At 37.5% G+C, this 13,665-nt stretch overlaps 1 protein-coding gene across 4 annotated transcripts in view; it reads right to left on the reverse strand.

The window, feature by feature from the left end:
* Positions 1–13,665, reverse strand: part of ELF1 (E74-like factor 1 (ets domain transcription factor)) — a 131,424-nt gene that overhangs the window by 76,385 nt on the left and 41,374 nt on the right. The window contains exon 1 of one of the 4 annotated variants that reach the window (XM_014549727.1): positions 1,239–1,403. The exons of the other annotated variants lie outside the window; for them this stretch is intronic. The gene's annotated coding sequence lies outside the window, so the exon portion shown is untranslated. Of the gene's footprint in view, positions 1–1,238; positions 1,404–13,665 lie in introns of those variants that run through there. 4 annotated transcript variants of the gene reach the window in all.

Genomic DNA, 13,665 nt, shown 5'->3' on the forward strand with positions numbered 1-13,665 from the left:
GAGAGGGAGGAGAGGAGAGATTGGAGATAGTAGCTTGACAAGAGCTAGGAGTTGATAATGGGAAATGTAGAAAATGTGGTTAAATAAGTAAAGCAAAACTAAATTATGGAGAACCTTCAAAGTCAGGCAGTGGAATTTAGCCTTGCTCTGGGAAGTGGAAAGTTCCTGGAGGGTTTCAAATCATATTGCAACAGAGTGTGGTCCCTATGTTTACAAAGCCCAATGCAAGTCACTGTTGGGATCTGGTAACTACCATCCAAAAATGATGAGAACAGCTTAAACAAACATTCCATAGCTTTATTGCTACACTGATAGCCTCTAGCCACCAAGTGTATACTGCCCTCCTTAAATTCTTCATTAATTACTTATAATAGAGATATCAACAATGGCTTTAAACTGCCTAGAGCATGGAAAATTTATTTAAAACAAACAAATATAACTTAACTAACTTAATTTACTTGATAACTCTCTTCATTTATGTTATCATTCGTTAGTTTTTGTTCTTTGCCTACAGATTAGAAAGGAGAAACAAAAACAAGATTTTCAAAAAGATATGACTCATTACCATATAACATTTCTTACAAGTTATTCAGCTGAACATCAAAATTGCCATACATCCCTTTGGATACTAGTGAAACTTTGAAATACAAGAACTAGTTGCATCTATAGATAATTGTATCTTGTCATTTTGTATTAAATATTTTGAATAGATAATGGTGATATAGTTACTCAGTGAAAAAGATGTGATATCCATGACAAATAAAAGTTTCTTAAAAGATAGAGACTGCTATCACCAACATTCAAGGAATTTTTACTTTCTTCCAGGATGATGTTTAGAGAGATGAAAGTATCTAGTTGAGCAATTAAGGCTGCATTAAACCTGATGCTTCATTAGAGGCATTTTCTGCTTTATGGCATTGCCTTACTCTTGGAAAATTTAAGAATTCAAAGTTGCCTTTGTTGATATAACAGGCACTAATTAGATTTTAAAAAATACTTCAATATAAAGACAGCACCACAAATTGTACAACAGCACGATAAAGTTCATTTATGTTATCATTCGTTAGTAATACCTAATGTTTAACATGTGTTTTACAATTTACAAAGCAAAACATATATACTACTTTAAGAACCACTGATGTTTTTGCAGATACAAAAAACCATGACATCCTTAAGGAGCTTAAATAAGAGATGATAGTAAGTTAGAAAATAAATATGTAGAAGAAAGTAACAGCTACCATTTACATGTGCCAGGCCCTACACCATATCTGTCATTTAATCTTCACATCAATAATATCCACCTCACTCTATATATATGAGGATATAAGGATTGAAAGAGCCAACAAAATAAGGTCGGGGACTTTGTCATGGTCATCATCATACTTCCCTATCGTACACAGATGGTCCCTGATAAATATCTGCCAAAGGAATTCACAGGTGTTCAGAGGAAGTTTGAGTACTTGTCTGACTTCAGCTCATGCTCACTCATTTATTCATCCATTCAACAAATACCCACTCAGTACCTAAAATATGCCAGACTCTAAATGCTAGGAATACAGCAGTGAACTAAACAGACCAAAATTTTTGCCTTCATGGGATTTCTAATCTAGTGATCCTAATCAGAACAGTATGTTCCCCCTCAAAATATTCTGCATTTAAAATGTGGGATTCTCAGACAATACAGATTGTTATCTCACAACCTATGAATATAAATTTCTGCCAGTCTCCTTCCAAGTCTATCTCCCATGGTCTCTCAAACCCTGACAATTGGACACAGAAATATGACCTTTTCTACCATAGTAGAGAGTAAGAGCTGTGGGAGAAATGCTTTACCTTTCAGACATCATGTAAGCACATAAGGAGAGGGGAAAGGGAAATCTGAAGGGAGGTGGGATAGATCAAGCTAAATCCAAAGGCAGATTTCCTCCAGACAATGTTGATTAACCTAGAGCAGCGGTTCTCAACCTGTGGGTCGCGACCCATTTGGGGGTCAAACGACCCTTTCACAGGGGTCGCCTAAGACCATCGGAAAATACATAAATAATTACATATTGTTTTTGTGATTAATCACTATGCTTTAATTATGTTCAATTTGTAGCAATGAAATTGGGGGTCACCACAACATGAGGAACTGTATTAAAGGGTCGCGGCATTAGGAATTTGAGAACCACTGACCTAGAGGTACCTCAGGGCCCCTATTTCACTTTAATTTTTGTTGTTGTCGTTGTTAATACCCGGGGATATTTTTTCCATTGGTCTTTAGAGAGAGAGAGAGAGAGGGGGAGGGAGGGAGGGAGAGAGAGAGAAGCATCAATGTAAGAGAGACACATGTTGTCTCCTGCACGTGTCCCCCCAGGGCTGGGATCGAATCTGCAACCCAGTTACATGCCCTTGACTGGGAATCCAACCCTCAACTCTTTGTTTCACAGCCGATGCTCTAACCCAGGGGTGGGCAAACTTTTTGACTCGAGGGCCACAATGGGTTCTTAAACTGGACCGGAGGGCCGGAATAAAAGCATGGATGGAGTGTTTGTGTGAACTAATATAAATTCAAAGTAAACATCATTACATAAAAGGGTACGGTCTTTTTTTTTTTTTTTTAGTTTTATTCATTTCAAACGGGCCGGATCCGGCCTGCGAGCCGTAGTTTGCCCACAGCTGCTCTAACCACACTGGCCAGGGTTCCCTTTAATTTTTAATCAGACTTTGAATGAATTGAAATTTAACAACAACAATTAAGTATATTGGGAGTTTTTAATATCCCCTTTACAAATATAAACACTTCAAAGAAGAAGAGAAAATTCTTCCTGTATTTGTCTTTTCCTATATTGGATGGCCTTCAGAAAATCTTATCTGTGCTGTTTATATTCTTTTATTTATTTAGCAAGCACTCACTAGGGACCTGTCTACCAGATAGGAAAGAGACAGTGGCTAAGACATACATAGTCTTTCCCTATGGGCAATCACAGTCCATCACATAATACAGTAGAAGTGGATACAAAGCTTATTCTCCCATGTTATTCAGTCATTATTTACTACCAGTGGCCCAGTGCACGAAATTCATGCTCTCGAGGTGGGGGGTGGTCCCCCAGACTGGTCTGTGCCCTGTCACAATGCGGGAGCCCCACGATCCATCACCCCAAAGAGGTAGGCCCTGCCCATCCACCTGGGGCTCCTCAATGGATTGCCCCAAAGAGGTAGGCTGGAGCAGGGGGACGCCTGCGGACACCCGGGCTGGGCCATGGCGGAGGCCTGAAAAAAAAAGGGCACTGTGGACCTCCACGCGCCTGCAGACCCCCAGCCGAGCCAGTGGTGGAGGGGCCTTTCCACGCGCCTGCGGACCCCTGGCCGGGGCTGTGGCAGAGAGGCCTCTCTGACGCGCTCTGCCCTGCCCCCGTCCCCAACGCTTCAAGTCTCTGCCCACCCACACCTGCTGCACACGCAGCCTGCTGATCGGTTGTTACTGTGATGGCGTCCTGACCAATTTGCATATTACCCTATTATTAGTACAGATGCCCCATCTCTTAAGATTACAAACTTCTTGGGAGGAAAAGACACTTACATTTTTCTATATGTTCATTATTATCTAACATCATTTAAGAGAATATTGAGAGTACATTGTGTTGAAAGTCAAATTAGGCCACGTGATCCAAGGTCATTTACTTTTGTTAATAAAAAAAATACTTACCCTGCAAATCAAGAGGTCCCCGGTTCATATCCGGGTGCCCCCTCCAAATAAAAATAAAAAATACTTACCAAAATTCTTAATTAAAATGGCAAAAAATTCGTGTTTTCAAATGTCTTTTTTAGCATTTTATAGAATTTCACATGATATACTCACTTGCTAGAACCAACGAGTTCTACGCTTCACTGACTATCCTCAATTGACACATGCACATGTATTTTCTTAATCAAACAGAGAAATTCACCCACACCACCAACAAATGGCACAAAAACAGTAAGCCCACATGGAAAAGGGCACTCAAAAATCCTTATGAACTATTTTCCACATGTCTAGCCAAAATCAGGCTTCAATAAACAAAAGAATTACTTAGTTGATTCTTTTAAAACTCCTTAAAAATGAAATTCATATAGCTTTATAATTTTTACTTCTATCTTTAAAAAGCATATTTAAATCCTTAGATTTGACTTTATTTTTCATTTGATCATTTAAATTTTATTTTTAGAAATAAGATAGTAACATCAATTTTCAGCTGGCAAAACTATTAATACATGAACTTTTTAAACATATACCTAGAATAGGCAAGTCTAAAAGTCTTCCTTGCAAAAAAATCTTGCTCTGTTGATAATAAGACTGCAATTTACAAGCCAAAAATCACTGAGGTACATAAGACTTAGAAACAAGAACAGAGAATAATATAGGGAGAAGCAAAAGGTGTTAAAGGGAATCATTCCCTCTATTCAGTGAAGAAATCAGAACTACAATAATGATCTAGACATTTTCTTCAGATTAATTTAAAGACAAAATACTTTTTGGATGCTCAGCAATCTAAGAAACTAAAGTATTCTCAGCTACATTTTTTTCCAGTGGACCAATATATAGAGTGTCCCCAAAAAATATATATACATACTTTGAGTAACTATAAAGGTAGTGTTTATTAAAATACATTTCATTTTCAAAATTGAGCTATCAGCTGTTACAGTGTATATACATTTTGGGGGGATACCCTATAAAATCACCACTTTTAACTAGGATGGAAACACTAATAATTTCACTAAGATACTAGATTTCTATAAATAGCAAAAACAAACAGGGGAGGGCAGAAGCAAGAGAGAAATCAAAATGAAATTATTTCTGACAATTAAACCATAAAGAAATACTGTAGAAAAGAGCCACATTACAGTTCTTTAATCAGCCTGTTGATTTTAAAATGAAGAAAAGAAATTTGGGCCATTTAGTCATCCAATAAGTATTTATGAAATCTACTATATGCTAGGTACTGGGTATACAAAAATAAAGTAGTTCACTGCCTAAAAAAGAAAAAAATATGTAAAGAGATAACTACAGAACAATGTAAATAAATAAGTCAATCAAGTGATGAAGGAGTAGAGAGAAAGGAAGAAATACCTGTGAGAACCTGAGAAAACTTTTTGAAAAAATTATATGTGGGCCATTTCATTAGGGAGAAGTAACATCTATTTTTTAAAAGTAGAGAGGATGTGAGGGGGAAGTAGTGGGGGCAGGGGAACATTCCAGGTAGAAGGAGCAAAGGTATACTTAACAGCTTAAATCATTGAATAACAGGTGAAATAGCAATTTAATGAAAAACAAACAAACAAAAAAACCCACAAACCTTTTCTTTCTAAAAGGACACAAGATCTAGCATCAGAAGAACTGCATTCAAATCCTAGGTCTGGCCGGGTCAGTGTAGCTCAGCTGGTTGAGTGTTGTCCCATGCACCAAGAAGCCACTAGTTTGATTCCAGGTCAGGGCACAAGCCGGGAGTTGCAAACTCGACCTCCACTAGGGGATGTACAGAAGGCAGCCAATCGATGTTTCATTTCATTGATGTTTCTATCTCCCTGTCCCTTCCTCTCCTCCAAAAACTCAACAAAAACATACTTAAAAAGAGAGAGAGAAAAAAAAGAAAATCCTAGTTCTGCTTTTACTAATTATATTTTATTGTCTAAGTCAACCCCTATGACTTCCTTTCATTACCTTAAAGTTGTACCATAAAATGCTTTAAAAGTATTAAAGAATCTTGATACACCTAAATACAAAAATAAATGCTTAGAATACTAAAATTTCAAGATCAAAATATTAGCTTAGAATTTCAATTGAACATATACCATATACAAACAGCCAATCTTTTACAGCCTATAAAAATTTCACAAAAGTAAACACATTCTGAATTATGCAAAAGTTATATTTTCTATATATAATACATCTAATTGTAATCTATACATTCCATAGAATACAAAATAAGCCTACAACATACCCAGAATTAACAAGTGACAAAAGTTTAATGAAACAAGCTTTATACTTAACTGGTCTCACTAATGAGAAATTAAAGCAGCAAATGTACATCTGTGTCTCTGTTCCTTTCATCGTGGTTTAACTGACAGGAAGCAGAGAACAAGATATGGTATACAAATGTCAAGTATTTCCTGCCTTCTCTGCTACATCTTTATGTCTTGTTTTATAAATAGTCCAATAGGTTATACGAAAATGTGTCAACATATGGTGTCAGAAACATACAAATGGTGAAGAGTGTTTATGAAAACAACAAATAAAAAAGATATTTTAAAGTTGGGATCCAAGTTCATAAGGTACACAAAGACTCCAGTTTAATGAAAAAGTGTCCTTAATAGTAAGTACCTTACAAATTAAGACTTGAAAATCATAAAGATTGACTAAAAAAAAAAAAATCTGATGTCTGAATAATAGAATAATCCCTCAAACTAGTTGACCCAACTGGTTAGATAAGTAACACCTGACCACTCTCCCAACCCCTGCTCTTACCTCTCAAAAAAGATAAGTACCACCCCCACCTACCCACCCCCAAAAAAGCCTTTAAGCAACTGACTCAAAACAAAGCAGAACAGATAGCTTGCCTCTTTGATCTTTGGTCATTTTTACCAGGGCTTGTCAGCACTCTTCTGATGATAATTTGTATCCCCCCAAACAAACTATATCTCTACTCCTTTGCCCACTTCCCTGTGTATCCCAAACTTGACTCACATCATTTATTCATTTATGTTCAACTTTCAACTACACACAAACCAAATAAAAGCCTATTTTCAAAAGGTGAATAAGTCATGGGTAATATATAACATGGTAACTATAGTCAATAATATCGTAGTGAATATTTAAAAGTTGCTGAGAGTAAATCTTAAAAATGCTCATCACAAGAAAAAAGTTTTGTAGCTTTGTATGGTGACAGATGGTAACTAGACTTATTGTGATAATCATTTCCAGTGTATACAAATATCAAATCATTAGGTTGTACACCTGAAACTAATATAATGTTATATATCTATTATTCTTCAATAAAAAATAAAATTTAAAATTTTTTATTTTAAATTTTTTTAATAAATGAATTCCACTATTAAGGCATTTTAAGTAAATTTCCAATTAATTACAACTAAAACAGAGGTGCTCATTTTTCATTATGCTAGCTGCCTCCCAAACTAATAATTTTTAAGAAATCACCTCAACTCATCACTTATACCTCATATTCCATAAAACTTGGGAACAATGCAACCACATTCTCCATCCATACTGGTCAATTCTTACCTAAGCTGTAAGTTGTAACAATTATAATTTCACCAGGTTTAGTGCAATTCCTCTCTTAATCAATATCCAAAAATGAATCAATATTTTATTGCACCTAAGCCTATGTTGAGCTTCCTGGGACCTCTCTTTTCTAAACAGAACTTAATATACACCTAATAATCATCTTTAAGCATGGCAACATGCTCCTAAAATAAGTAACATTTCTTAAATGAATAGCTTTGAAAAGAATTTCATTTTTACCTAGTAATTTTCAATGGAAGGATCTAATTCATTCTTTTTAAGAGCGTAAAAGTTATTACTATTACTAGTACCTTCATAGCATATCTTTAGAGTACTTCTTTCTGCTCATATTTATTACCTTAACTGTCCCAAATCTCTAGGAATAAGTGTTCCTGAATCCTGAGGAAAGTAGCCATTTTCCTTACACAGTAGCTTCCTTCCCACTGCCTCTGGTTCCGATAGTCAAATTACCCTACAGGGTGAGAAGTCTCAGAACAGTTACATTGAACCTGTGTCCAACACCGTCTCAACAATCCAATATGCTAACAATGGTGTGCGATTAATGTATTCTATCAAGGGGAGATAAGTACTACATCTTCCTTTCAGTGTATTCCCAAAATTAACAGATTGTAAATTATCCTCTAACAATACACAAATTTGTCTTTGATCCATAGATCTAAAGATCAAATATAACGTTCAGCTAAGAAAGTTCACGTAAAACATTTTGAATAAAATGATTTACACAACAAATCTTCTGTTTCTAAATACAAATTGTTTCAAACTGCCTCTCAAACTAAAACATATAACAGTAGTTACAATTAATTATTCTAATTTAAATCTGAAATCTTTATATTATTTTTCTTTATGCTTTAATACATAAGTGTGTGTTTTTGCATGGTATATTTTAAACTTTATATAATTAGTATCATACTGTATATATTCTTCCAGCATACTTGAACAAGTTTCTTTAAGATGTAAATTTTTGAATAAATACAAAGGTTATTTTGGAAAGGAAGTAAACATTAAACATTCTCTAGAACTTAGTGATTAGAAAAATATTATTACTAAAGATAAGTCATGATTATTAGGCTTCTAAAAAGAGAAATATAGAAGATGCACAAAGCAGACTTCCAGTCAAAATGGCAAAGTAGATAAACACTGTGCTTACCTTCTCCCACCACAACAAAATTCTAACTAAACTACCGAACAACCATCAATGAGAACCACCTGAAGTCTAGTTAAACAGAACTACTATAACTAAGGTTATACAGAAGAAGCCACGTGGAGACTGGTAGGAGAGGTGGAGACAATAGGAGAGCTTATCCCACACCCACAGGTAGGGGTTAAAAATTGGAAAAAATATCTCAGATGTGGAGGTCCCCCATGAGGAGTAAAGGGCCCCAGCTCCAAACCAGGATGCAGAGCCCAGGTTTCCAGTGCATGAAAGAGAAGTCCCCATACTTCTGACTTAAAAACTACCTGGGATTATGGCTGAGTGAGACTGAGGGCCACTGGAGTCCCAGGCATTCCTCTTAAAGGGCCCTCAACAGATGTACCTCCGAATAAACTCACCTGTTCTGAGCTCCAGCACTGGGGCAGCAGCTGGAAAAGCATCAGGGATATATGAGGAGGAACTGAATTGTCTGGTGTCAGAGCGAGGACTGGAGGAGCAACTTTCTCCCCAAGAGAGGTGCTGGCAGATGCCATTGTTACTTTGTTGAGCCCTTCCACCACCCAGCTGGCTCGGGCAAGTGCCAAATCAGAGTCTCTATCAACCTGGCTTATACCATTAGCCCTACCCTGGTGATTCCCTGAGACCCGGCCCCACCCAACTTGCGGGTCCACACAAGCCACTTCCAGCAACTTCTCCATACAAATGGGCAGCCCTGGCTCCTGTTGTGAACTTTCCTAAAATCTCTTAAAGGTTCACAAACCCCAAACAAGTGGTGACTAGCCTGAGCATATCTTGTACCTCCTACCTCACAGCACCAAGCATTAGTGGCAGCCTGCCTCCATTTGCAAATTAGCCTCTCCCAGGCATCTCTTAAGACCAGCACAAGCAACAACCCTTTTAAAATCAGTTATAGATCACACAAGGTGGCCCAGGCTGGGCACAAGTAGCAGCTGACCTTGGCCTATACCAGAGCTGCTCAAGAGATCTGAGAACCAACATACCTAGTGGCCAGCTTCAGACCACACCAGAGCACCACCCAACCACCTACACAAACAACACAATCAAAGGTTAGACTTGGCAGGCACCAGAGGTTAGACTTGGCAGGCCCTGCTAAAGCAACTCCTGGTCCATGGAGTCAGATCTGCCCAATAGCTCCTCCACTATAGTCACTCAGCGTAAAGGTCAATCCCTCTCACTAAAGTGCCAACAGCAACCAAAGCTCAACTATAACTAGAGGGCACACACAACCCACAAAAGGGACACACCTGGAGCACCCAGATGAGATGCCAAAGGAGACTGTGCCACTGGGCCCCACAGGACACCCACTACACAAGGTCACTCTACCAAGACCAGGAGACATAGCAGCTCTACCTAATATATAGAAACGAACACAGGGAGACAGCCAAAATGAGAAGATAAAGAAACATGACCCCTACCCCAAAAAAAGAAAGAAACATGACCCAAATGAAACAAAACAAAACTCTAAATAAAGAACTAAACAAAATAGAGACAAGCAATCTACCAGGTGCAGAGTTAGAAACACTGGTTATAAGGATGCTCAATAAACTTAGGGGAAGAGTAGATATACTCAATGATTACTTTTACAAAATTATAGAAAGCAAAAATAGAGATAGGAAACATTAAAAAAGAATCAGTCAGAAATGAAGAATACAATAACTGAAATGAAGATTTGATTAGAGGAAATCAATAGATTAGATGAAGCAGAGGACTGAATCAGCTATTAGAAGAGCCAAATGAAAAAAGAGGATAGTTTAAGGAGCCTCTAGGACCACATCAAGCACACCAACACTTACATCATAGGGGTACAAGAAGAAGAAGAGAGAGAGCAAAAAGTTGAAAGTCTATTTGAAGAAATAATGACTGAAAACTTCCCTAACCTAGTGAAGGAAATAGACCTACAGGTGCAGGAAGTGCAGAGAGTCCCAACAAGATGAACCTAAAGAGGTACACACCAAGGCACATCATAATTAAAATGCTAAAGGTTAAAGACAAAGAGAGAGTCTTAAAAGCAGCAAGAGAAAACCAGTTAACTACAAGGGAGCTACCATAAGCCTGTCACTGATTTCTCAACAGAAACTTTGAGGCCAAAGGGATTGGCAAGAAATATTCAAAGTGATGAAAAGCAGGGACCTACAACCAAGATTACTCTACCCAGCAAAGCTATCAATTAGAATTGGAGGACAAAAAAGAGCTTCCCAGATAAGAAAAAGCTAAGGGATAAAGGAATTCATCACCATCAAACCAATATTACAAGAAATGTTAAAGGGATCTCTTTAAGAAGGAGAAAAGTAACGACCAAAAATATGAATAAAATGGCAATAACTATATACCTATAAATAATTACATGTAAATGAATTAAAATGTCCCAATCAAAAGATAGGGTGGCTGAATGGATAAAACAAGACTTGTATACTGCTTAAAGAGATTCACTTCCGATCTAAAGACACACAGACTGAAAGTAAAGGAACGAAAAAAAGATATTTCATGCAAATGAAATGAAAAAAAGAAAGCTGGGGTACCAATACTTATATCAGACAGAATAGACTTTAAAAGAAAGATATTACAAGAGACAAAGAAGGACCCACCAATTTCACTTTTGGGTATTTATTCTAAGAATTCTAAAATACTAATTCAAAAAGACATATGCATCCATATGTTCATTTCAGCATTATTTACAATAGCCAAGATATGAAAGCAACTTAAGTGTCCATCAATAGGTGAACGGATAATGAAGAGATGGTACATATGTTATACAATGGAATATAACTCAGACATAAAAAGGAATGAAATCTTGCCATCTGCAAACAACATGGATTGACCTACAGGATATTATGCTAAGTGAAATAAGTCAGAAAAAGACAAATACTATATAATTTCACCTATGTGTGGATTCTAAAATAAATGAACAACAAAATGGGGAAAAACTCATAGATAACACAGAACATTTTAATGGTTGTCAGATGGGAGGGAGTTTGGGGGCACGGGTGAAAAGAGGAAAGGGATTAAGATGTGCAATTGCCAGTTATAAAAACAGTCACAGGGATGCAAAGTACACATAGGAAATATAATCAATAACATTGTAATAACTATGTATGGTGTCAGATGGATACTAAACTTATCAGGGTGATCATTTTATAAGATATAAAAATGTCTAGTCACTATGTTGTACACTTGAAACTAATATATGTCAACTGTAATTAAAATTGAAAAAAATTTAAATAACATGCACAAAGCACCCTATGTTCAATGATGCCTCTCACAAAAAAATTTTCTGACTTTCTGCAAAAGATAGTTCACTTTAGAGATGCCATATTACTATAAAGCACATAAAAATTATTGAAACCAAGGCCAATTCCTTTTACTGTGATAATTAAAGTTCAAAGTTATTGCACAGAAAGCCCATAGACTGGAAGAGGCCAGTAACTGCCTTCTTCCGCCTGCTAATTTCCCATTTCTTAATCACAAAGTCACCAACTATATGGAAATACTGAGGCTCAAAATGGCACTTTCACTTCCTTTGAGAAATGTTGCTTTTCTCATTAGATAGGCACCAAAAATAGAAAAATACTATATAATAGCTTACATGTAACATAAACTTTAATAAAATTATATTCTATCACATAATTCTGCGTAAGTACCATCATTTATTTAACCAGTTCCTATTTTTGGACATTTGGATTATTTCCAATGTTGCACTATTATAGTGTAACATTGTAATCCTCTCACAATGTGATCCTTGGACCCACAGAGGCTCCAGAAACTCTTTCAGGGAATTTATGAGTTTAAAACTATTTTCATAGTAATATTAAGGTATTATTTGCCTTTTTTTTTTTTTTACCATGTTGATATTTCCACTGATGGTGCAGAAGCAAAGGCTTTTGCCTTTGTATGAATTGAAGCTGTGTCACCAAACCACACTAGTCATTGTATTACCACTAGGTGATCACATTTTTAAAAAGGCAGTTTCACTTTTTTTTTGTTAAATCTCAACCATTAAGTACACCTTTTAATATTCTTATAAAATGGAAAGTACAGTATACATAAAGTGTTTCTGTCAAATACTAAAACAGAATCACTGTCTTGAGGGAAAGCACTAATACTATTATTGTTAATCCCACTTCTAGGAATATATCCCAAGAATTGTGAGCTAAATTAGCTGCTTTTTTCATGGAATACAATTTTTACTTGAAAAAAACAAACAAACTACTGATTGAGAATTGCATATTTGGCAGATATTTTCTCAAAAATACAGTGCGCCTACCAATTCAAGGATAACAATTAATAGTATCTCTGACCAATGATAAAATGTAAGCTTTCAACTAAAAAGCAGAATTTTGGAAAACTTGTGTCCACTACTTTGAGCTTGTCAGCTTTCCAATATTTAAAAGATTTCTGATAAGATTGGTGTGATATTTAAAAAATGTGATTTTTTAAAATGTCTAAAAATTCTAAAATGTCCATGGGTTATATTTCTAAATATAAAAATTCTTTACAAGTATAGGCTATTATTTATTAAACTAGAGGCCTGGTGCACAAATTCATGCACCAGTGGAGTCCCATGGCCTGGCCCTTGGGATCGGGCCGAAACTGGCTCTCCGACATCCCCCAGGGGGTCCCAGATTGCGAGAGGGTGCAGGCCAGGCCAAGGGACCCCACTGGTGCACAATCAGAGCTGGGAAGGGACGCAAGAGGTTGGCCAGCCAGGGAGGGACCACAGGAGGGCTCCAGGGCATGTCTGGTCAGTCTCGCTCAGTCCCAATCGGCCAGACCCTAGCAGCAAGCTAACGTACCGGTCGGAGCATCTGCCCCCTGGTGGTCAGTGTACATCATAGTGACTGGTTGAGGAGCCTTAACATATTATTAGCATCTAACGCTTTGATTGGGTGAACAGACGACTGGACACTTAGCATATTAGGCTTTTATTATATAGAACTAGAGGCCCGGTGCACAAAAATTTGTGCACTCGGGGGGGAGAGGGGGTCCCCAGCCTGGCCTGTGCCCTCTCGCAGTCTGGGACCCCTCGGGAGATAACGACCTGCTGGCTTAGGCCTGCTCCCAGGGTGGCAGAGGGCAGGCCCAATCCCTAGGTGCAGCCCCGGGTCAGGCTCAGAGCAGGGCCGATTGGGGAGTTGGGGCGCCGCCCCCTGTCATGCACAGAGCAGGGCGGATCGGGAGGTTACGATGCCAACCTCAGTCACGCTCAGGGTAGGGC

Source organism: Myotis brandtii, unplaced genomic scaffold (assembly GCF_000412655.1).
Source record: "Myotis brandtii unplaced genomic scaffold, ASM41265v1 scaffold569, whole genome shotgun sequence".
In the NCBI taxonomy this organism is placed as follows: domain Eukaryota; kingdom Metazoa; phylum Chordata; class Mammalia; order Chiroptera; family Vespertilionidae; genus Myotis; species Myotis brandtii.